General features: G+C 35.6%; 1 protein-coding gene across 2 annotated transcripts in view; it reads left to right on the top strand.

Annotated features, from left to right (window-relative positions):
- The window catches only part of LOC311437157 (uncharacterized protein), a 146440-nt gene that overhangs the window by 101923 nt on the left and 19154 nt on the right, over window positions 1-25363 (top strand). Inside the window, exon 7 of one of the 2 annotated variants that reach the window (XM_084520069.1) lies at window positions 15008-15105. The exons of the other annotated variant lie outside the window; for it this stretch is intronic. The gene's annotated coding sequence lies outside the window, so the exon portion shown is untranslated. The remainder of the gene's footprint in view (window positions 1-15007; window positions 15106-25363) is intronic. 2 annotated transcript variants of the gene reach the window in all.

Below are 25363 nucleotides of genomic sequence, written 5' to 3' on the forward strand. Positions count from 1 at the left end.
GATTTATTGGCTCTTTAAAGCATCTTATACAAGATGAGGCAACAGCAGCTTTTAATATATGGCATGAAAAATTATGGATAAGAATTACCGTGCATATAAATTTTCAATCAAGAAGTGAAAACTTCTAGCAAGCTACATGCTATCTAGACAAAAATGCAGAAATCTGCAAGTAAAGTTTGCAAATTAAACAGTGATGATGGACTAACCTTATGTTATCTTGTGAATGACAATTTGGGATGAAAGCAACAAAGTAGCCAAAACTGCAGAATTTAACAGACCAACCAAATAGATAAGGACAGCATTTGATATATGGTAAAGCATGATCCAGCTGAACAAAACATGATTTTCTAGAGCATTTATAATTTCACCAAAAATCATTTGTGATACACAGCTCTGAAAGAGGGGAAACATTTTATTTTTTTTTTTTATCAAAGTCCTAATTATCTTGCATGTTATAAATTTGGTCTACTGTCAACACATATGTATCTTTGGTCTCTTTGCTTTGGGTTCTGCCTGTCTATTCCAGTCATATGAGGAAGCAGAGGTGATGCCCTACTGTATGTGAAATGAAGTCACAACTTTCTGTAAGCAGATCAGGTTCCATAGATACAGCAGACTGTATCTATTTTCCCACTGCATTTCCTTAGCAGTGGGAAAGATATAGTTGAATGACTTTAATCTGAAACCTGCTTGTTGTATTGTGTAGGTGAAGATCATTATTTCTGAATTCACCATTTCCTTTCTCCCATAAATTTCTTCTTGTAGGTAACCAACTGTGGTCCCCTCAAAAGGGTTTTTAAAATTGAAGTCAGTGATATCCTAACAGTTACAGTAAAACAGAAGGAGGGAGAATTTAAACCCATACTTATAACATTACATAACATCTCACTGCAAGGAGGCAAATTTCCACACACGCTACTTTTACTCTTCTCTGCAAGGAGCCAAATTTCCACACACACTAACCCTTGATCCATTATAATCATATCAGCTGAAATTACATGGCAGTTAATATTTATAGGGAGATCTATAACTATCATTAATCAAGCACTGAAAAACATTATGGTGATGCCATAATTTAATGTAATAAAGCAACATTTATCTTCTGTTTTGGTAAATCCCCAAAGTCTGTTACATTGTTTAGCACATCTCTGACCTGTCCAGCCAATAAGATGTCTGGATTCTCCTTACCAGCAGAACAGACTTGTTTCCAGCAAGACACTCTTAAATTAAGCAACAAAGTTTATTCATGTTTCTTGTGCCTGAGATATCTGTTAGATCCAAAGAAAAATAAAATGTGTAAGACATAATTCATGAATATAACTGAATAACTCATCTTATAAACAATATCTCGGTTTCCAAAAGACAGGAGCATCAGTCTAGAGAAATCAAGCAACACTGTGAGGCCTGTTCTAAGCCACCTGCTACCACAAGTCTACAGCATGGTATGTGATGTCTGTACTTTACCAAAAGCATGGCCACCACTTTTATGAAATGGGTAAATTGCTTAAAAACATACTTGAGCTGCTAAAGGTATTTTACAATAAAATACGATTGACGGATTTGGCCAGATGCATCAATATTTTCCCTCCAATTTCCACAGGTACTACATAGAGTAATACATGAATTATAATTATTAAAATTTGCTGATGAGTTTTCAAGAGAGTAGATCCACACACATTTATATTTCCATGGCTGCTGATTTACTTCAGGTCAGGGTTCATAAATAAATGCACATAAATGTGCAAAGGGATGTAACATGAGTTACAGGAGAGAAGCAATCTCACACATAAAATCTCTTGATTGTGTGGTGGCCTGTTCATCTCCTCTGGGTAGTATGTACTGCTCTTACATAGGCATATCTTGTACAATACAACCAAGTGAGACCTTCACAGGGGAATGTTGTTTACAAAAAGACTGGCTATTCAACACAATGATTTTCAGCCACCTACTTTGTTAAATGAGTTAAGATGTGCCCAGGTGAATACTTATAGTTACACAGAGTTGATTCAAGGGCAGGTTAACTCAAGGTGCATCTGGGAGAAATGCAGCAACTTAATAAAGAGCTTCTCTGATTTATTTAATTATTTTTACTTTTGCCATTCAGGTTTTCAATTTGAAATTAGAGCTGATCCATTTAAATTAGGAAATGGGTTTAGTGCAAAACAATATCTACCTCTATAAGTTATAGCTATGGTATTGAATAGAACTTTGTAAGGAAGGTTATTTCTATACTTGATGCTGCAGTGTAGAGGGTGACGCCTAAGCTTGCCTGGGTCTAATTAGACTGAAGTTGGAAGTCTGCTAGCCACAAGAGCTCAATCTTTGGTGAAAATATTCATATCACAAAAAGTTGGCTGTATAAACATTTTCCAAGCCTTGACTGAAATACATCTTTACCTTAAAAAAAAAAAATAAAAATGAAAAAGTACTGCAGCTATTTCAACAGTAGGTGGAGGTTGTCATCATCAAAAACAGGTTCTTCTATGCTAGTTAGTGTCATGTTATGAGGACACCATGGCAACCATTGCAACATCCCTGTGATAAAGCAAAAATGTATAATGTGCATTTGTGTGAAAGAGTTATAGAGGGTTTGAACACAGAGGGCTGAGATGTAAGGGTAATGGCGACTGCGACCATTAAAATATTTTAATTATTTATTGAAGATACAGAAAATAGAAGGCAGAAGAGGTGAGGTAACAACAAAAACATTAAAATCCCTTTATTTTAATGAAATCACTCATTCTCTGCAGTAACATTTTCTTTTTTTTTTATTATTATTTATTAAATTTTATTATAGGGGACTGGAAGAAACTCTTGGTTTTAAAATTGACTGACTTTAACAGGACTCTGTTCTCCTAAAGAAGGATGGAAAATGTAAAAAGATGTTTAAATATAAGGCTATAGACAAAAATAATAATAATTAAAAAAAGCTTCTGTCTTTCACAGTGACTCTTAATCTTAATGCTGTTATTACAGGTACAAAGCATAGTCTTTTAATGCTCAGCAAAGAGTTATTTAAGCAATTGTCTTCATTTGACTCATTTTCTGACAAGCTTAGAGAAAAGATGCAGAAGATGTATTACCGGTCAGTTCTATCACACTATTATAAGAGTGCAGGATAAAAATAAAGACTTAGACTAGAATGCAAGGAAAGGAAAGACAGTCAGAAAGCCAGAGATGGGTAGAAAAGGCTCAAGTTTTACTTGCTTTGTGGTACAAAGTCAAAGTCTGAACTGGTAGTGAAGTCATTTAAATCTGACTCCTGTGTCTTGTCTGCTCAGGCCATCACTATGAAGATGATAAAAGTCCACTGATAATGCAGTGGATTGTGGGGTCTCAGAATAAATTTGATGACAGCTGTCATAAAGAAACTAGCTCTTTTCAGATCATTCCTGACAACAGGATGTGATAATAATAAAGATATTATTAAATCTCTTACTGGCTGGCTGGTTAAACAAGGCAGCCTAGAAAGCAATTGCAGGTAGATTCACACATCTCTTTCTTCTCTGTGGTGGTAGAATAAAGTACATGTTTGTTTCTCATGTGTTTAACTGGGAGTTATCCTACTAAGTTTCTTCTAGTCATTGAGTTTTCTTACTAAGTTTCTTCCAGTCATTGGTCATGAGACTTCAGAGCATGTTTCGTGATAATCCAAACATTAAAGGAATGCTAAGCCAATCTCGCAGGTTACAGAAGTGTGATTTCATCATGGAGTTGTACTCAAATGCTGTGAAGCATTCTATTAGCATTCTTTGAAGCTAGAGAAAGATATTTTATGATTTACATTCCAAATGAAAATTAACTGAGCAAAACTGAAATCAATCAAAAATAGCATACTAAAGAGATTACAAGCAAAGGACTATTCCAGATCAGAACCTTAAATTAACTAAAAATAATTCAATAAGAAGAATGAGAAAGGCTCTCAATATCAAATCAACATAAAAAGAAATTGGTTTTATAATGCCTTTTATGGTATACTTTTTAATATGTGATAACCCTATTGGAAATTCATTAGTATGCAGAAAACCATAGGAACCATATGGAAATAGATCTTACATAAGTCTAGCACACAATAAATTTTACAAAAGGCATAAAATATCTTTAGGATGGATGATCACTCTGAAAGTAATGTGCACTAAAATTGTAGGAGTGGTATTCACTCATTAGTTGTATGAAGCCATTAACTGCACAAAATCATTCTTTCTTGCATAACCATTTGTCATATAAAATCATTAGCTCCCTCATAAAATTGTTAGAAATGTGAAATGATTTTTCAAAAAAAAATCATTAGTTACAGGGTATTACATTATAAAAAGCAGTGGCATATTACTTCATCATTTTCTGCATAAAAATGTGTCGGTTATACAAAATCATTTATGTTGATAAATAACTTTTTAAATAGCTTTATTGTCCAATATTCAGGCTGTTAGCTGTTAGATTTCAATAGTTATTTTTATGGCCAAGACATTTATTAGTTATGAAAAACTCTGAAATGAACTAGAACAAACATTACTTTCCACCCTGCTAAAAATGACAGTTTTAAAAAGCGATCTTGTTTCCTGTAAATGTGTTGTTAGGGTTTTGAATAGTGGCAGCTGTTCCCATTTATTTACCATCATTTTGTCGCTGTTTGAATTCCATTCACTGCAGCTTTCAGATTCTCATTCTCACATCTTAAGCTATATTCAGGTAAAAGCTTTCAGAACAGTGCTTTTGGGCATATCCTGGATCACTTTATATAGACCCAGTTGTTCTAGGGAGAGTGATTTGCACATTAAAATGGATCACATTGTCTCATTCTCTCATGCACTAGTCAGAAGGCACATTATGTTCAATTTGTTTCTGGAGGTGACAAATTTGAAATTTGAAAGCTGTGCTTTGTCAGTAACTGATATCTGTGAGAGCCACTTGAAGATACCCAGTGACATGGAGGATGAAACAAAGATTTCTAGCTTCTAAGAATTCTGCTGAGACAATCAGCCTGCTAGAGTGTAATTTGTTTAATGTCAATTATTTATATTATTTGTTTATGTGTAACTTCAAATAGTGTTATGTGCAGTTCTGCAGAAGCAAGAAAACTGTTTTACTTATCTACTATTGCCACTAATGGATGACGGATAAAAGAGAAATGTCATATTCTGATCCCTATATTACAGAAGCAATCCATGTCATGTCGATCCCACTTAGTTTCCGTGTATCTCATTTGTGGTGGGTTGACCCCGGCTAGCAACTAAGCACCTACCCAGCTGCTTGTCCACTCACTGCCACAGAAGGATGGAGGAGAAAGTCAGAAGAGCAAGAGTGAGAAATAATTTTTGGGTCAACATAAAGACAGTTTAATAATAAATACTAATAGATAAATAAATAAATAAAATAAAAAGAGAGAGAGAGGTGTGTTGCCCCTCTTACTTTCTTCCCCCCATCTTACTCGGGGTAGGAAGTGAGCAAATGGCTGTGTGGTGCTTAGCTGCCTACTGGGATTAAACCACAACATCCTTTATTGAGATCATCTATCCATCCACAGAAAGGCTTAGCACAGGTGACCTAGGGACTGTCATGACTCTCTGTTATGGTGACTTTTCACTTCTGTGTGTGCCTTCATGAAGTTTTAAGTCCTTCAGCTCTGAATTGCTGCTCCTGCAGCACACCCTACTCATGTATTGTGAGGGAATGACGTAGACCATCTACTGCTTACTTGAAACAGTACAGTTCTGGTCTTTCTGGCTATGCAAATTCTTGGTAACACAAAAAAACACACAGATCACAGAAAGTAATCCTGAGGCAACACTGTCCTCTTAATATATCAACTAATTTGAATGTCTTTTATTATTATTATTATTATTATTATTATGGTTATGATTATTGCTCATGTAAGAAGGATTTCAGTTGCATACAAATGTACAACCATGCTTAAGCAATTGCTTCAGACAAGTGAAGAGCTAAAAATGTGGGACACAGTGAGAGAGAAAGAAACAAAGAGTGAGAGAGAGAGATGGCATGCAATTCTTTACAGTATTCCAGCAATTCATCCTGAACAGGTAAATGATTCCAATGTGCTGAGAAGCTGAGCTACTGATTTCCAGCAACTCCCCTTAGAGTAGAAAGCATAAAAATCAATATGCCTTCTCTAAGTTATTAAAAAGTACTGCAGTTGTGGAGGTCATTATGTAGCAAACAGGTACTGCATTTTTCAAGAGGAAACATATTACAGAACAAACAGCTTCTCTTTTTTATGTGCTTGGATATTTCTCTTGCTGTTTTAACTAGTGATGTTGTCTAGCCACACACCTACCTATCGAAATGAACAGATACACCATCATTTCCTCTAACTGGTTCTGCCTCTTTTGCCTTGAAGCATTGATCTTGGAAGATATATGTTACAGTCCTTACTGTCTCTTTCATCTCCATTCTAAAGGGCAAAATCTTTAAAGAGTTTTTCAAGTGACCCTTATAATTGCAATTTTTCTCTTCCAACTGCCATCTGTACTACGAACAATCCCTTCCCAATTAAATGATTTTCTTCACTTAAAATCTGAAACATATAAATGTGATTTGAGCTCCACTAGGTGTTCAGTTTTTCTGATTTTTTCACAGTCTGTAACCCAACCAGGCCATAATTTATTTCATTTCTGAGAGCCCTTAATGATGTCCATGAGGACAGAAAAAATTTTGAAAGAATACTTGAAATATGTTCCTCATTACTACCAAAATGTAAATAGTACAGAACAGCCTTAACAATTATTTCTTAAAGAAAATAGGTTTGGGAAAGATTTTGTACTACATTCATCACTATTATGGATAGATATTTGTCTAACTTCTTCCTAACATGCTCTCCCCCTTTCCAAATGGATATTTAGCAAGGTACCTTAGGGAGTTTTTCCACTGTTTGAGTCTTTAATGCTAGTGACTTCCTTTTTTTCCTTTTTTTTTTTTTTTTTTTTCTGTTGTTATTGTTGTTGTTGCAATTTAAGCTTACCATTTCTTGCCTTTTCATAAATAATCCACAGTCTATTTATGTTCTATCCCATCTGTCATACAAAGTAATTGTCCCACATGACTTTCCAAAGCAGCAAAACAGTTACAGTTTGTGAAACTTTTAATTTCATTCCCTATTTATTTTTTTCTTACATTTCCTATGCTCATCATAGAATAAATGCACAAGTTGAATGATAGCTAGGAGTATCCACCTAGTCACATTCTTGATCATCTTGGAAGATGAGAAAAGTTAGAAAGGATATGCCCATCTGATGACCATAAATGATCATCACTTTGGGTAAAAATGTTCTCAAGTGTTCAGAGCATCTTGCATACTCTTGCAGTGTACTTTACAACCTCTTGACCTACAGAAATGGACTTCAGTTTGTGCCTGACCAACCAGATAGCATTCCATGATATGTCTCATCCCTTCTGTGGATGAGGGAAGAGCTGTTTTTAGTGTTTACTAAACACTAAAAAGCCTTACTCTGGTAAGGCCTTCTGTGTGGTCTACCATAGTTTCCTTTCTAGTCAGATGGGTGAGGTATGGAGAAACTTTGGACAGATGGAATCTAAACTGGATGAAAAACTGATAGATCAGCTGTGTACAAAGAGTTAGGGCCAGCAATGCAGAATCCAGATAGCAGCCAGTGACTTGTGGAATTTATCTGATGTTGATAGTGGGATTAATACTGCTAAATCTCTATTGATGGATGATGAAACAGAACACACTTTCAGCAATTTTATGTGTGATACCAATTTGGATGGAGAGTTTGATATCCTGGAGGGTAAAGTTGATGTTCAGAGAGACCTGAAGAGACAGGAGAAATGAACTGATGGCAACCTCATAAAGTTCAGCAAAGGCAAACGAGAGATGCTGCATCTGTGAAAGGATAACCCTATGCAACTCTACTGGCTGGGCTCTGACTGGATATAAGGCAGAAAGGACCTGGGGAGACAGTAAGTAAGAAATGGAACGTGTCACCAAAGTGCCTTTGTGGTGACAACTGCATACTAAGCTGTACTAGCATGAGTGCCAATAGGCTGAGCCCCCAAGTACAAAAATGTTATTAGCATACTAGAATGAAACCAGTGGAAAACACCCAGATGTGATAGGGGCTGTAGAATATGGAACATTTGTAGAGGTTGAGACAAATTGGTTTGCTCAGCTAGAAGAAGAGAAGGCTAAGGACAAGAAACAGCAACTGCAGGGGAATTTCTGCTTCGATGTTAGGAGAAAAAAAAAAAAAAAAAAAAGTACTTTTTTGTACTTTGAATCATGGGATCATAGAATGGTTTGGGTTGAAATGAACCTTAAAGATCATCTAGCTCCCACCCTCACTGTCATAGGCAGGGACACTTTCCACTAGATAAGGTTGCCTAAAGCCCCATCCAATCTGGACTTGAACAACTCTAGAGAAGGCTAGTTAAAAAGTGGAAAAGTTTGCCCAGGGAGGCTGTGGAAAATTTGTCTTTGGAAATATTCAAAAATTAACTGGACAAATCTGTTACAGGATGCTCTAAGATGACCCTGCTTTGAGAAAGGGGTTGAAGTGCATGCCCTTCAGAGGCTCTGTTTGGCCTAAATCATTTTATTGTCTTTTTATAAGAGCAGTGCATCTCCGGCATGTATGGCAGCCTGGAAAATATACAAGCAGCTAAGAACTGGGGCTTATAAAGAGAAAGTGGTAAGACACTTCAGCAATAAGTAATACTAAACCTCACCTTTATCAGGAACACATTTCAGTGAAAATCAGTTCTCCAAAAACAAAATATAAAACAATAACTGGTCTCCCCTCCCACACATTAAAAATAATCAGAACATGCAACACCTTATTTTAAATGCAATCTTCTGTCTGTGTAGAGGTTATCAACTGGGTCCTGCATTATTCCCAGTAGCTTAGGCTGAAATAAATGGTTGTCTAATGTTAATATGGTTGAATGCCCTGGTGTCATATCTATGCATGCTGTGAAAGCAGTGATAAACAAGATATATTTTTATTGCCCTGAATGTTCTATGTGTCAATAAGGGATTTGTTAGGCTAGAAGAGGGTTTTACAATGAGCCCATATGCCCCGGAGTGTAAAGACTACCTTGGCCAAGTTTCTCATCCAGCCCATATGAGAGTTCCATCAATCACATCTGATGGAATTAAGTGCAGATAGCTCATGGCTTGTAGAGTGTCACGCTGTTAATATCCTAAGAGAAGCCCTTAAAATAAATGGCAAGAACATTTCAGTCACGTTTATTTGGGGAATTGCGCTGTGATTACAATCAACCTATTAAGCAACATGACCTTCATGTGAAATGCTTTATCATCCTGCAGTAGTGCACTGACTGATGATCGGTTTAAATGAAATGCAAATCATCCCCCAAAATCCAGATTTTGGGATATGAACTGTGCTTTCATGGGAAAACCAGACATATACATATGGGCCTAGTTCAGCACACCATTCTGTAATACACCAAGATGTTCTCTAACTGTTAAAGTGCAGATGGAGTCACAGAAACTGCATGGATTTTAAGGACTTGTAGGACGTAGACATATATTTTGCAACTTTTCTACATCTTATCCCTGTTTAATCTGCAGGTTTTCCTTCCATCAGTCCTGGATTTATAATGAAAACAAAACAAAACAAAACAAAACAAACAAACAAACAAAAAACCACACCACACACACCAAAACAGGAAACTGAAACAGTTCTTTTGTCTGTCCTTGAACCATTGAACCACAAAGTAGAGAGCCATGATTGGCATCTTTATAAAGAAATTTTATCCTCTGGGTTTTAAATTGCCTTGATCCCTTGCTATGGTAAACTAATATTTGTTTCTTAGTGTTAGTTGAGCTAGATTAATACCACTTCACTAGGGATTTGGTTCTTAGCATTCATTCCGTAGGAGTAAAGTTTTATGCTATGTGTTAGGTTGTTCTTATAATCTGAAGTATGTACCTGACATTGCTTAATGGATGGACTGGCTTCAGCTCTTTTTACCTTTTTTGTTTTCTCTTGCTGAAGAAGACTACTGAGAAACCACTGTGTAAATCGCACAAGAAGCTCACTGATTGTACAGATCAAGATCCCAGGTGCAATACTATAAAGTCAGGAGTTTCAGCTCTCACATAAGTTTCTTATATTTATGTAATGATTCACTGTACATTTAGTTTCAAAGGGTCAGTGTCCCAGCCTCTTAAGATATTGAGTGCTTTTACTAGCATCAGATGCAAAGCATTAAAATAGATTTCCATTCAATTAAAGTTCATTTTTGTCCAAAGTCAACCTGACATGTTTTAGAGTATACATGGTTTGAAGGTATGGAGTGTCAATCCTATTAGATAGATGAGGTGGCATGTTTCAGGAAGAAAAACTATACTATTCATGAAAAAGTGGCTTAAAACATTAAGAAAGGGAAGGTCAGTGAAGGTTTCAATATGACTCAAAGTTTTTCTTTTTGTTCAACATTGTTAGTGCACATATTTATCAGTAGCACAGTGATGGTGATTTAGATGTCTTTTTCAGAATATGCGTTCTCCTTTCAGTAGACACCTTGGATGTCATTATGATTACACCATGAGAGCTGGAAGGCTTAGGGTTCTTAGAAAACAATGACATGTTTAAAGAAATCATATTTGAGAACTCTATGTCATACGTTCACGTCCTAATCCAGCCTGCAGTCTGGGAGGCTGAGATATGACTCAAGTGAACTTCATCCCAGGATCTGCTTGGTTACTTTTAAGTGCAAACAACCTAGGGACAGTCAATAAAAGTCAAAGGCCATGATCATCGTGTTTCAGTATACCCATCTCTACTTGACTTCTAAATCAAATCTTTAGTTCCCTGATGTCTGATTAAATTTCTGGTTAAATTGCTAGCTAGGGCATTGTTTTTCAAGACCTGGAAATTTGACAATAGACATTTCCAGTGTGGCCAAATGAAGATGCTACTTGCAATTTAACTTGGAGTTGTGATCACATTTAACAACCAATACTGTCAACATTCAGTCATCCAATATAACTCATTTGTTGTGCAATTCAGGGATTGCCAAATGCCCATCATTTGTTTATGTGAGCTGGCTGCCAGGAAGATGTGGCAATTATCTTAACACATGTTTTTTATCTTTTATCAGGAGGTATTTTAGACATTTATTAGAAGTTCCTGGATCCAGTGTCCCAGATAAATTTATTTTATTTTATTTATTTATTTATTTTTTTTCTAGCGTGGAACAGGAAGCCCATAGTCCATCTCCTCCTGTCTGTCTATCTATCTATCTCTCTATCTACTCACTTATCTGTTAGGGATGCCACCCCCTAGATCAGGTTGCCCAAGGCCTCTTCCAGTCTAGTCTTGAATACCTCCAAGGGTGGGGCATCCACAACCTCTCTGGGAATCTTATTCCAGTACCTCATTGCCCTCTGAGGGAAAAATTTCCTCCTAACCCCTAATCTAAATTTCCCCTCTTTTAGTTTAAAACAATTCCCCCTTGTTCTGTCATTATCTGATTGAGAAAAAAGTTGCTCTCCATCTTTTTTATAAGACCCTTTAAGTACTGAAAAGTTGCAATAAGGTCACCCCAGAGCCTTCTCTTTAGGCTGAACATCCCCAGCTCTCTCAGCCTTTCTTCATAGGAGAGATGCTCCAGCCCTCTTCATCCTCATGGCCCTCCGGATGTGTTCTAACAGATCAACATCCTTCTTGTGCATATAAATATATGTAAGACCACTGCACATAACTGCAAAAAGAACTTGCCAAACTTGTCAGTACAAGCCATGAGTATTTTAAGTGGGAATATTGCTTACTGTGTTTCATTTACAAATGCACAGAGTCAGCAATTAGTGTTTTATGCTCCTGATGTTTAGCCTTCTTCTGTCATGTGATTCTTATACAGTAAAAAAACCTGCCACTTCAAGATATATAAGCTCCATTTGGGACCAGAATGCTGGATAACGATGTTTGTTCCTAGTGTTTATCACTGTTTGTGAGCCTGCTTGAATAATTTCTCTGGGACCACAAGTTATATTGTTTATGCAATTTTCCACAGCATGTTTCCTATGGTAATGAGATGCAAAAACAGTTAGTACAAGCACAAACCAAAGATTTGCATGGCCAATATTATATGGTTTCTGTCTGCAAAATACATTCTGTGTGTCAGGGCAGTGACAGTCCTGTATGTTCCAATCTCAAAATGCATTTCGTAACATTCTCAAATTAATGTAAAACATACCTTTTCAATCACTAAAAAATCTTTGGATAAAACCACGTTTTTTCTTTTCTATTTTATTTTATTTTTTCTGAGAAAGTTTACAGAAATTAGATAAAAATACATGATTACACAAAAGGCAACATATTTTCAAATGGCTGGTGGGAAAGGAATGTTTTGTGCAGTGGTATTGGCCAAAAGGAAAAATAATACCTAAAACCGAAGCACTTAGATATAAAAATAAATGTTGCTGGTTTGCTGACTTTGATATCTCTAACTTTTGGTAATGGGATATTCATTCTAATAATGTGCATATGTGGTAATAACCTTCGGGTACTATGGATATGTGGCAAATCCAGTGTCTTTTTTAGCATCTTATACTATGCCATCCTTCTCAGAATGTTGAGGTAGAAATATATTTCATAAATTTGATCCTTGCTGGGGAATAAATTGTCTTGAGTGTTACAAAAGGCTTACAAGCTTCCTAAGGCATAGGTTTGTATAAGTCAATGCCATGACAGAATATTGAAATTGCAGTAAATTACTGTGTGAAGATATTTAATTCCATTAAAAAATTCATTGAATCCTGTTACCTCTCTTCACAAGAACATACACTGACTGTTTAGCTCTACTTCTTTCTTCAAGACCATATGAATGGTATTTTATGTAGTTGGTTTATACAACTGTCAGAGGTTAACTTGCTTAGAATTTACATTATACAATCTCTGCAATCTCTGTAGTTAATAATCATAATCAAATTTCTTCCATCCCCAGGTTTGAATATAATGTTCATTTACAGAATGTATGCATTTTTCTAGTTAGATGTTGTAGCTATCCACAACCAGCTAAGTATAGTATATGCCCTCATTCCGTTAGCAACTTTTCATTGTCACTATATGTTGTGCCCATGTTTTATTCTGCCTGGCAAAGGAAATTGCAGGAATCTTGTGACAAACAGGATTAGTCACTGGAAATATTTCTGCATGAGGAAACTGAAAATTTTGATACCACTTTTTACAAAGAAAGAAAATGAGAGAGTATAGAAAGCAATAAATAAAAAGGCAGATTGCTATTTCTCACAAAGAACTTTCTATCAATAAAAGAATCAACAAGTATGTAAACCAGTGTCTGGGCAGAATGGATAACTGAAATTCACCCACGAAATCAAAGTGATGATAAAGACATATACAAACTTCAGTCCTCATTTTTCATTGCTTTCTGCCTGTAAGTGAAACATCTCTTTTGCACAAAAATTTTCTTTTTGGAAAACAAAACAAAACAAAACACAAAAGGAATAGAAAAGAGAAGGAGACTACCATATCCATTTTAATATGAAAACACTTTATGAAAGCATTTATATATTTTTGCTTTTTAGCAAAAATATAGAACTTGATGTAAAGTTGCAGTACTGTTTCTCTGTGTTCCTTGCTTGGAATCTCCTGCTTTTCAGCATTTCTCTCTCATTCTCTCTATCTCTCTCCCCCCCCCTTTTTTTTTTTTTTTTTCTGCCTCCTTCTCTCTTCTTTGTTTGAATCATATTTTTTTGCCTGGCTACTGTTGGTCTTTACTGTCTCTGGGACATTGTTTTTATAGTAATATTATACATATTATACATATGAAGTCCATAGCTATTCTTGGGTCCTTCCTTTCTCTTTTTAACACAAGGTCTGCCTCATGCACTAGGCACAGCCATGTTCATCTTTAGTCTCTGACTTGAAACGTGCCCAGGGAAAGTAAAAAGAAACAAACTTTTAAATGAGAAATCCAAACAGATTTGAATTAGTATCAAACAGCCTTTGACCCAGAATAAAGAAACAACAAACCAAGAAAGGAAATGCTAATAACACACAGGTTAAGCAAACAGAACAAGAAAGGAAAAAATACCTGGAAATAATGATCAGTTTCTGAACAGCTTTGATCCCTCTGTCTCCATCTGCAGCTTGCAATATAAACAGTATTCATGTTTAAAAACATGATGTATCAAAGGCAAAACTCTCACCTATATGTAATGACTTGCTTTGTCAATGGTCCAAAAAGCTGGGATGTTCTCTCCTCCACATATGTCAAAGCATCTGTGGACATCATATTTATTTTTTTTTTCTTTTAAACTTTGTGATCTCAAGTTGATTTATTTTAAAAAATTATACCTTGGGATTAAGGCAGCTGCTTAAGACTTTTTAATGTTTATTTTTGAATTTACTGAAATATGTTTAAAAACAAACAAGGAACAAGAAAACCCAAAAACTTAAAACTTGTTTTTAATCACAGATATTTCAAGAAAATCCATCAACATTTTTGAAGCCTTTTGTATTATTGAACGCTGTATTATTTACAATAAACTAATGCCTTATAGCAAATATATATATGAGAAAAAACATCCATCAAACCATTTTAGGAAAGAAAATTAAAACCAAAGAGCTTGACACTAGGAATTTCAAATCTAATATAAGAACAGAAATATTTTTTAAGAATTTATAACATAAATTTGAGCACAAATATTATGTAAATAACTATTTGTTTTAGGCACTTATCAGTCTGGGATATTAATAAAAATGAATGAATCTGCATATTAATGTTTAAAGTTATATGTATTATGTTAGCCAAAAAGCCTAGAATTTGTCTTTGTCTGACTTGCTAAGCAGGGAAATGTTTCATAATACTCCAGAAGGAGTATTATATCAGGAGGGCTGGGATGCTTAACTGAGCAGCCAGAACTGCAGAATGTATCCTCACACACCTATTTTTTGGTGGAAATGTAGACTAAATGAATGGAGGTTTTGGTTGAGCATGGAAATTTTTAATCTGGATCTTTTAATTTATTTTTTTTTTTGTCAAGGAGACTATAGATAAATCAGAGCTAATCAACTGAACTCTCTTCAGAATCTTCAGAGCAGTAGGATACCCATACCAACGCATCTGGAAGAACAAATTCAGGTTAGTTAATGTCTGAGAGAATAATTAGATTTATTCATAACATGATGCTCTTTTAAAGTTCACTTATACAATTGTAGAAGTTATAAGAAATTCTGCAAGCATGCATTTTTGCTACTAATTGCTTCCATTCTATTTTCAGTGTGAACATAACAAGTCTAATTTAATGAAGACCAGTACCTTGTTTTCTTGGGCATTTAGTGTAAAACATAATGACTGCTGTCAGGAGTTTGCAATCTAAATAAACAGAACAGAGCAAGGGAGGCTGAAAGTATACTGAGTTTTATTGATGGGAAATGTAAAGAGATTAAGGTATGTGCCTAAGGCTATATTAGGAGAGGGGGATGATTAGTTTAATGAATAATTTTTTCTGTAAGACAGGATCCCATGTACTCTCTGTCTCTTCATACTTAGTCTGCCGGGAGTGTGTTGTAGTTCAAAGGTCACAGTGATAAAGATAACTTCTTCAGTTTTATTTCTTTAACCTCCAAGTATGCCAGTCATTAGTATGATACCTAGCATCATGCCTAGTGTGATACCTTCCCCCTCACCCCAATTTTTTCATATGTATGGAAAAAAGAATGAATGGGTTTTGCAGCACCAAGAGGGGTTTGGGAGTGTAAACTGATACCACCACAGGGAACAGAGAAAAGAAGAACCAAGAAACAGCCTTCGTGTTTCTTTTGCACTGACAGGAATAAGAGCATATGACGGGTCCAGTACCTGCACCTGCATCAGCCAATTGTAAGGCAGTCATGATTTCTTTTGGCATTGTCTGTGCTTCCTTCACATGATGTGGGCACATGGTGGGGAAATGCGCTGAGTGGTCCCAGTAGGGAGGTGCTGCTCTTACCTTCCAGGAATATGTGCCTACCTCTGATTGTCTCCACAGCTGTCTTATGTTGCCTCTGAAGCGTAAACTCTCTTTTCCTTTAGAGATTCTGCTAAAGCTGCTTCTCTTTTATACCCGTCTCCTCTTCTCCATTCCCTCAACAGCTGAAGATTGGCTGTTATGTGTAGTGTTATAATAAGCCTTAACAGAGACAATTTATGGAGGGGGAAAAAAATAAGGCCTAATTTTCAAATAACCAATTGCTCACACATGGCAAGATGAGATGCTGAACATGTGCAACTGTGGTCTGTTGCAGAGTGAGAACTGTAAAAATTTCATTTGCAAATGTATGGTGTCTTACAAAACAATCCCTTGACTGTCAGCTGCAGATGACTTCTCCTCACTTTACATCTTTTTGTCCTTAATTTTGTAATTTTGTCCATAATTTTGTTTGGCAGGAGTACAATGGACAGCTACTTCATGTGTTCAGAGACAGTAAGCACTGATTTTAAGAATGTTAGACTTGTGGAAGAAGCAAATGGAGATAGTCATATCATCAGCCTAGTTTACTCCAGGATATGATATTATCCTCCTCTACTGTTTGGCAGTGTGTAGCATGCATGTTCACAAGAAAGAGAGTTTTTCCTTGAAATATAGTATTTCTTGATAGAAAAAGAGAAAAAACAGAACAGTATGTCCATCAGTGATCAGATAAATTTTGTAATTTTTTTAGCTGATAGAGTATGTGCTACCATGCACTTCTGAAATCTGAAATGGGAAAAGAAGGAGAATTCACAATTCCTAAAATGATGTTCCTTTTTTTTTTTTTTTTTTTTTTAACCTGTGTGAGTAGAAAAGAGTAGTGGTTAAATGAGATTTTTAAATGATCCTGATCTCCACTGTAATACTCACAAGGATATGTATCTACTGTAAGAAATCATTGTAGGTATATGTTTTTATTTGTCTTAGTTTGTGGGAGACAAGATTGCAATGGAACAAATTTGTGGGTTAGATTTATCTGAGCTAACTGGGGGTTAGAATCAGTTATTTCTGTCTGGATAGCAGTTCTACATACCTCAAATTATTTTTCCAGCCCACTCTGGAGGTTATCTAGAGGTTGTATCTGTCATGAAGAAATTTTCAGCTTTGAGTGGATCGTGTAAATATCCTCTTGATTGCTTTGTGCCTGTCCTGGCTTCAGCTGGGATAGAGTTAATTTTCTTCATAGTATCTGGCATGATACTGTGTTTTGGATTTAGGATGAGAATAATGTTGATAACACACCAATTTTTAGTTGTTGCAAAGCAATGTTTACATGGAGCCTTTTCTGCTACTTTTCTGCTACTAGTGCTGCCCTGTCAGCAGGGAGGCTGGGCATGCACAAAAAGCTGGGGGGGGATACAGCCAGGACTGCTGACACAAAGTGGCCAAAGGGATGTCATACTAAGCAATAAAACTGGGGGGGATTGGCCAGGGAGTGTGTAGTGGTGGTGCTGCTCAAGGTCTGAGTGGACATTGCTCAGCAGGTTGTGAGCAATTGCATTGTGTAGCATTTATTATGCTACATAAGTATTATAATTATTTTCCCTTCCTTTTCTTTCCTATTAATCTGTCTTTAGTTCAACCCAGAAGGTTTACTTTGGTTACGTTTGCGTTTTTTTTTTTTGTTTGTTTGTTTGTTTTTCCCCTTGATTCTCTCCTGCTTCCCACTCAGCTGTGAGCAAATGGTTGAAATGGTTGTATAGTGCTTAGTTGCTTGACAGGTTAAATCACAGTAGCACTAGAAATAACTACTTCTGGAAAAGCCTGACCAACATTGTGCTTGTGAAGAGGATGGCTAAATTGACACTGATTTTTGGTTTCAAACACAGGGCCAAAGGATTTTCAAGGACTGGTCCAAATCTTAAAAAATCAGATCTATATTAGCATAACAGAGAACTGTAGAAGTAGAAACATCTCAGAGAAGCTTCTATAATAGATCCAGGTAGTTCAACTCTGTCAGCTTGTGAAGCTAGTGGCAAATGATTGCATTGCTGCTCTAGGTACACTGTCAAACTGTCATCAGGATGACATCTTAACTTCAGGAGGACAAGAAACATAAAAGGAAAAATATCATTCTCATATTCTTGTGGTTTTCACAGACTTAAATGTTACAGAACTTATAGAAGATAAAATGAACGAAAAGGCTAAAAAAACATTGTTCAATTGAACTGATATATGCCTATAAGAAAACAAGTGGAAAAAGTTCATTTAAGTGGGAGGTTTGTTCAAGACTATCAGTAACTACCTGTGTGGGAAAGATATAAAGTAAATACACCAGATGTAAGTCATTTTGTGCAATTCAGTATGTTATGCAAAAGTATCTTTTGAGTATGAATCCTGTTGAGAACGCAGGGCACAGACTGAGCCACATTTGGAGATAGCAGACATTCTGGAGATACGAGAAAAGGAGAGCAATTGTCTAGATTGAAAAAAGCAATAGAGCCAAGCAAAATACATTGAAACTGATAGATAAAAATGAAAAACAGGCTAAAATGAAGACTGTGAAACAGTCAATGTCAAAAGTCACAGTCAATGAAGGCTGTGAAAGAGAATGGCTCTTTTAAGGAATTGGATGTATAACTCAGGACACTTGAAATCCATTTCTATCTCTTTAGCAGATTTCCTTGGGAAAGGGCCACATTTCCTCAGGGTATTGTAATCTTGATAAGGCATTTAATATTTCCAAATGCTTCCCATTCCAGATTGAGCTGAAACTGAGATCTTCTGCATACCAAACTCGTGATCTGAGCATTCATTTTGGCTGGCGCTGAAAGTCAATATCTTGGCAAATTCAAATTCTGACCTGATTTCCCACACTGATGACTTCAATGACCTTTGGCTATCAGAGTACCGGGTATTTTTCTCTCTGGTGCTGGACAGTAATTCCATCCTTGATTTGGGTCACCTTCATGATGAAAGACTTGTCAAAAGTGTTATGACTGTGAAAAATGTTTCGTTGCTTGCAGTTCGCTTCTTCCTGATAAAAAGATTATTTCATACAAAAATTTCCAAACTTTTCTAGATGTAACTTTCTACAGTTTGTTGACAGTTGTGCACAACATATTTAACACATAAGATAAATTTATTTTCCAATTTATTAATATTAAATATGATTGCTTCTTTTATTTTATTACCTTCTTCCAGTCATCTTCACTATCTGAATTTCAATGACACCCAGGAGCAACTGGAACATATTATGTTATTTTCTGTGAAAACGGGACAGAAATATAAACTGGTTTTGAGTATTTTTAGTTTTTTCTTCTTCTTCAACCACAACCAATCTTTTTGCATCAGGTTCTTGGATTTCTTTATTCACTGAAAGTGGCTTGCAATATTTGTTGATACACGCTCACACACACAAATACAGACACAAGAGAGGGTCTGTTCCTCATAAGAATATATTACCAAAAGGAATGCAGAATGAACATTAATTTGTTTAGAGTTATCTTGTGAACAAACAGTCACATGATTTACTAATAATACAAGCAATCAGTCATATCTTTTTAGATCTTATGTCTGTTGGTGGTTAGATCCTTTTCTGCTTAAGAGGCTTATAACTACGTATATATCAAATATTTTTCTAAATTCTAAGTCTGACTGAAGGAATCATATCGACATGTTGTTTTGAAGGTTTGTAGAATCTTTTTTCATCCTGATAATTTAAAACAGAATTATGTAGCTGTTTTTCTCATAGCATCTCTGAGACTTGATCTAGGGAACAAAGCCTGGTCCCTATCAACAGGAGTATATGGACTGTGTCCACACTACTCAGAGCTCTCTCAGTTGACTGACCAGGTTCTTCCTGCCTAGTGGTTGAAGCAAACCATGTTGCAATATTTATTTCACAGCCTTTCAGAACTACTTAAACACAAACCTGTTTGCCACACAGTACTCACTGCATTCATCCCTTCTCTGCCTTTCTCTTCTTTACGATGAACAGTCCCAGCTCTCTCATTCTTTACCCATAGGAGAGGTGCTCCAGTCCCTTAATCACCTTATTGGCCCTTAACATCTTCAGGTCTTTTATTAACTTATAAAATGTCAATACTTTAATTCTTTGCCATTGTGCTCATGTGTCCTCTGAAAAAGAGCAATGTTTGTAATGATATATAAACTGGGGAGAAACCAAGGGTTGTGGCAAATGTGATTTTTTATTTATTTATTTTTACTTGTATTATCTTACTCCTGTTACTTTTTACTATTGTTGCCTCTCAGCTTACAGTTTTTTTGGGATGATTCAGTGTTACTAAAGTCAGAGATGAATGTGAGTATCTAAATCCAGGTAATCCTGCAGAAAAGAGGAGGAAAGTCTAGGTTCCTCATTAGTGGGAATTATTCAGCAGTTCTATTATATTGGTGTATTAAGTACCCAGGTCTCTAAAGGAGAGGCTACTCTGAAGGCTGCTACTCTTCTCATAGTTCTGATTAGCTTTTTTATCCTTAGTCCTTCAACAGTGAGACTCAGAATGAGTCTATTTTTTCCATCAATAGGCTCTATTGTAAGTAGTAGCATCTGTAATGAGCACAGTATTTTTCTGAACTGAATTGACCCTTGCATCAAATAGGATGAAAGCATATTGATGGGGGGAGGAACTGACAATAGAAATTTCTCAAATACCTTTTTTAGTAGCAGACATGTTGCTGTTACCATCCTCTTCCATTCTGATATCTTCCACCAGTGCCAAAGCTACCTGTTTTAAAAAGCCTCTGGCAGGAGTCTGGTCTTTACATAACATTAGCGTTGGTACTGCTACTATGAATTCTTGCAACTTGAAGAGAAAATAAAACCAAGCCTTTATATATCCTAAATGTTTCCTCCTAAATGTGTCACATTGTTGTAAAGCAGCAATGGCTTTTAAAAACAAACTAGTCACCTCAAATAGAAATGTTATGTGAAGCTGTGACATTAACTGTCTCTTTACATAAGCCTCAAGATAGACTTCCATTAGCAGACTGAAACTTTGCAGAAGTAGTGAACAATCAGTCTATTTAATTTATTTAAAAATTTATTAAAAAAATTATTTATTAAAAAGAGAGCAATTCATTCTTAAATTTAATAGACATCATTATGGAAGATATGGAAGAAAAGGCTATAAAATTAGCAAAATGTAAACCAACAGTTTTGTATAAATATGTAAATGACACATTAGTATTGTTAAAGGAAGACAAGAATAAATCTAATAAACTCACAAGGGAGATGTGAAACGACGGCATGTTACCATTTCTTGGTGTAACGATCATTAAGAAAGATGATTGTCTTTCACAGTTCAGAGAAGGGATACCCATTCAGATGCAATTTTAAATTATAAATCAAGTCTCCATCCTTCAGTTCCAATGTAAAAGGAGTCAAAACACTCATTGATTAAGTACTTAAGTGTTGTGAAGATGAATTCTTGAAGAAGGAGAACTTAATCATATTAGAACTACATTGCTAAACGATGTTTTCCATTTACAACTCATTACCGAAAAAATAAATTAAAAAGAAATGTTCAGTCTGCAGCCATGAAGGGAAAGTAGTCTCCATGTGTAAACAACAAAATTCCTCATGCACAGTACACAAGAGTGTATGTTTGTAAATATTCAGTAATACCTAAGCCTACCACCTCTGAAGGGTATCAGTAGTCCCCTGTTCAGGATAAGTTCTTGTCCATATTGTGGAGGTTTTCTTCCTTTGGGAAGGTGTAAGATAGTTACATTTAAAAGTGAAGAAAATGTTTATAGCCAAGATAAATTCGGAGAAAGTGACTGTTGCATATGGAAAGACTGAATTGAAAAACAAGTTATCATACATTAAGGTCCCACCAGAAAGCAAGAAATTATCTGGAAGTCCTGTTTTGTTTTGTTTTATTTTATTTTATTTTATTTTATTTTATTTTATTTTATTTTATTTTATTTTATTTTATTTTATTTTATTTTATTTTATTTTATTTTATATTTTATTTTATTATTTTATTTTATTTTATTTTATTTTATTTTATTTTATTTTATTTTATTTTATTTTATTTTATTTTATATTTTATTTTATTTATTTTTTGTCCCCTCCTTAGGGGGCTTTTCTTAGGACTTTATGGATGGGGAAAAAAGGATGAAAGAGACAACTCTGAGATCTAGTGTCCTAGTAAGATCCTAGTGACCCATAAAAGCTGGAAAGAAGCATACCAATCCATAGTCAGTGTCTTTTGAAAGCCTTATAGTACATGATAGTCTCTTTCATTTTAATAAGAGATTTTTTTCCCTCTTTCTGTACTGGAGAGCTTAAATTAAACTATCAAAATGCACAAAACCTGTGCTTGACGGCTTGAGGTGAGGCAGTCCCATGATTCCTAAGGCAAGTTCAGACAAGTGTATGGCATTAGCATAAAAGATAGAAATACAGAATTTTTTTTTTTTTTTTTTTTTTTTTTTTTTTTTTTTTTTTTTGTCTTTTGCCTTTCATATTCAAGTTGGAGGTCCAGGACAAAAAGAGGCTTCTCTGACTTCCTCACTATGTTCCTCACTTCCATGTTCCTCACTAACATGGCCATTATCACAACTGGGAGATGAGATGTTCCCTTTTTCTTTTCAAAAATGTTCTGATTTGTTCTGGGGAACTGACAACCTAAGAGTTCTCAAAAGGTGGCTAGGTTTTCATTAACAGAGCTATAGAGGATAGTGGATGCTTACGGATCCTTCAGCAAGTTAGCACTATTATTCATGTTATTTGGTAAAATTAGTGTTGGGTTACCTGTCTCTAGTGCAAATTAAAGTTGTAAGAGAAAATACATGATTTCTTGAACATTGCTACTCTAAAATTTTATCAAAGTTTGAGAATAAAGCTAGATTTGTTGGTCAGTATTACTGTCTTGTATAACATACTGGTTTTTTATTTATTCTTTATTTTTATTTATTTTTTATCATAAGAGAATTGCATATTTTCTCTGGTGTCCTAAACAGCAGATGAGCAGATGTCTCATTAGCACCTGAGCTATGCCAGCTTCTGTGGAAGGCTGCAAACTGATTAAACACATGCTTCATTTTTATCTCTTTATGAGTCATTACTTAAAGGTTTTATCACCAGATTGCCACACTTAATTACATGTAGCCTTAATGAAATATGAATATCCATAGACCTGGTTTTTATTTTCACTCTAATTTCTATAAAATATTTGCCAATTTGCTAATGATACGCTATAGGAAAGAAAAGAAATAAAAAAGGAAAGAAGAATCCAACAAGATTTATCAAATATATATAAAATACCTATCAAATAACCATGTGAACTATTTAGAAAAGTCACTTTTTCCTTGAAATGAATGATGTGTGTTAAAAATTGTCAGAAAACAATGTAGAAAGCATGCAGAAATCCCTCCAGAGTGGAATCCCTCCTCATGGAATGACATTTTTAGGCACATGAAGAAATCATTGGGAACTGTCAGCATGTATTTACCAAAGCTAAATGATGCCTAACTAGCCTCATCACCTGCAAGTTATGGTGCAGCAAAGAAATTGATGGATGAGCAGAGAGTAGAAGGTGTCATTTGCCTTGATGTCTGCAAGGCTTTTGGTGCTGTCTCCCTCAGTATTCTTGCATCCAAACTGAGATGTTATGGTTTGCCTGAGTGGACAACTAGATGAGTAAAAAAGTGTTTTGAGTGATTTGTTGTAGAGAGTTAATGGGTTGTATTCTACCTAGATATATATGACAAATGGAGTACCAATAGTAAGGAATTATCTTGGGGCCTATCCCATTCAACAACTTTATTAGTAGTGTGGACGAAGCAAAGGAATGTTGTCCAAAAAGTTTTCAAATGAGACCAAACTGGGAGGCTGGGCTGTCATCTAGAGAGCCTTAGGTGGACTAGATGAACAGGAACATTACCATATTCAACAAGGACAAATCCTAACTTGTGCACGAGAAGGAAGAAATCCTTGCAGCCGTATAGGCTTCAGGTCAGTTTTCCTGAAAAAGCCTGTCATGGGTCAGTGACCTGAACATGAGAAGCAAAGAACAGCAGCTTACTGGGATGTATTTACATGATCTAGCAGTAAATTGAGAGAAGAGATTATCCCTCTCTGCTCAGCACTCATTAAACAGCATGCAGACAATGTGTACAGGTGCAGAGGATGAGGAACCAGGGTTTATTCAGTTAGAAGCGATGGCTTCAAGGGAACCTAGCAGAAGCACTCCAGTACATAGGAAGATGTTCTTCTGAAGAAGATGCAAGGTTGTTTTTTGTGGTGGTTGTTTGGAGGACAAGAGGCAATGGGCACAAGGTGAAAAAAGAGAGCTTCAGAGTGCATGTAAGGAAAAACTTTTTCACCATGAGTATAGCCAAGCAGCAGTGCAGGTTGCCCAGGGAATTTGTACAATCACCATCCCTGGAGATTTTCAAGAACAGAATGTATAAAGCCCTGCAATTTTTTTCCCCAATTTTAGTTTTACTATGATCTTAATCTTTGCCTGTTTAGGAACTTACCAGGATCTGCACTGAAGTAAGATTCTGCCCACGGAATGGAACCAGATATTTTTCCCCTCCTTAAAAAGTTATATTATAGACACATGATGATTTTTAGGTATGACCCAAACACTTTCTCTAAAATATTGTGGAATAGGAAAGGCACCTATGGACAGTTTCCAATTTTCAAAAGTTTTCCAGTTAGCCACTGTACCTAAAAAAAATTATCTAATTGTTAAGGTTCACTTTACTTCACTGAGATTATTTCATGAAGAACATTGGAGTTGGAAGAGCTGTGCTCATGTTTTTTGAACACTTCTAGGCTCAGAAGGTACAACCTGAGATGAGCATTGCACAGTTCATTAAGTGTGCCCTGCTGTTTTTTCTAGTTGACCTGATGCCTGAGTAATTTCCAAACATATCGCTAAGATTTTTTTGTTATTGTTAGTTTATTTTTTCTCCTCATGTTCTTTGTCTAGTTGATAATACCTCTTCAGGTAATATAATATGCTTATTGCACATCATCTATTGAGTGTGCTGTTATTCCTTACTCTTTATGTAGGTCAAGCTCTGAGGAACTTTTTCTTCGAGTTTCAGACCAAGTTCTGTTCTGTAAAGCTGAATAAAATTTATAGATAAAATAGCTTCTGTTCTTTTCAAATTCTGCTCTTAGTCCATGAAAGCTGTCATTCTAGTCACAGTGCATTCCCTATCCCATTTCCTCTTATCATGCAGGTTAAAATAAATCTTCAGTCTCAGAATTGTGTATTGGCTTTGAATTGCCTCATTATAACAACACCAAAACGGGATATTAAAAAAAAAAAAAAAAAAAAAAAAAAGAAAAAAAAAAGCTTTCCACAGATACTCAGTAATGATTTAGACAGCCCTTTAATCTAAAATCTGTAGACAGGCTCTAATCTACAGGACAATATTTCAATAGGTGGAATAATATTA

The sequence above is a fragment of the Aythya ferina genome (assembly GCF_964211825.1).
Source record: "Aythya ferina genome assembly, chromosome: 5".
Classification (NCBI taxonomy): Eukaryota; Metazoa; Chordata; class Aves; order Anseriformes; family Anatidae; genus Aythya; species Aythya ferina.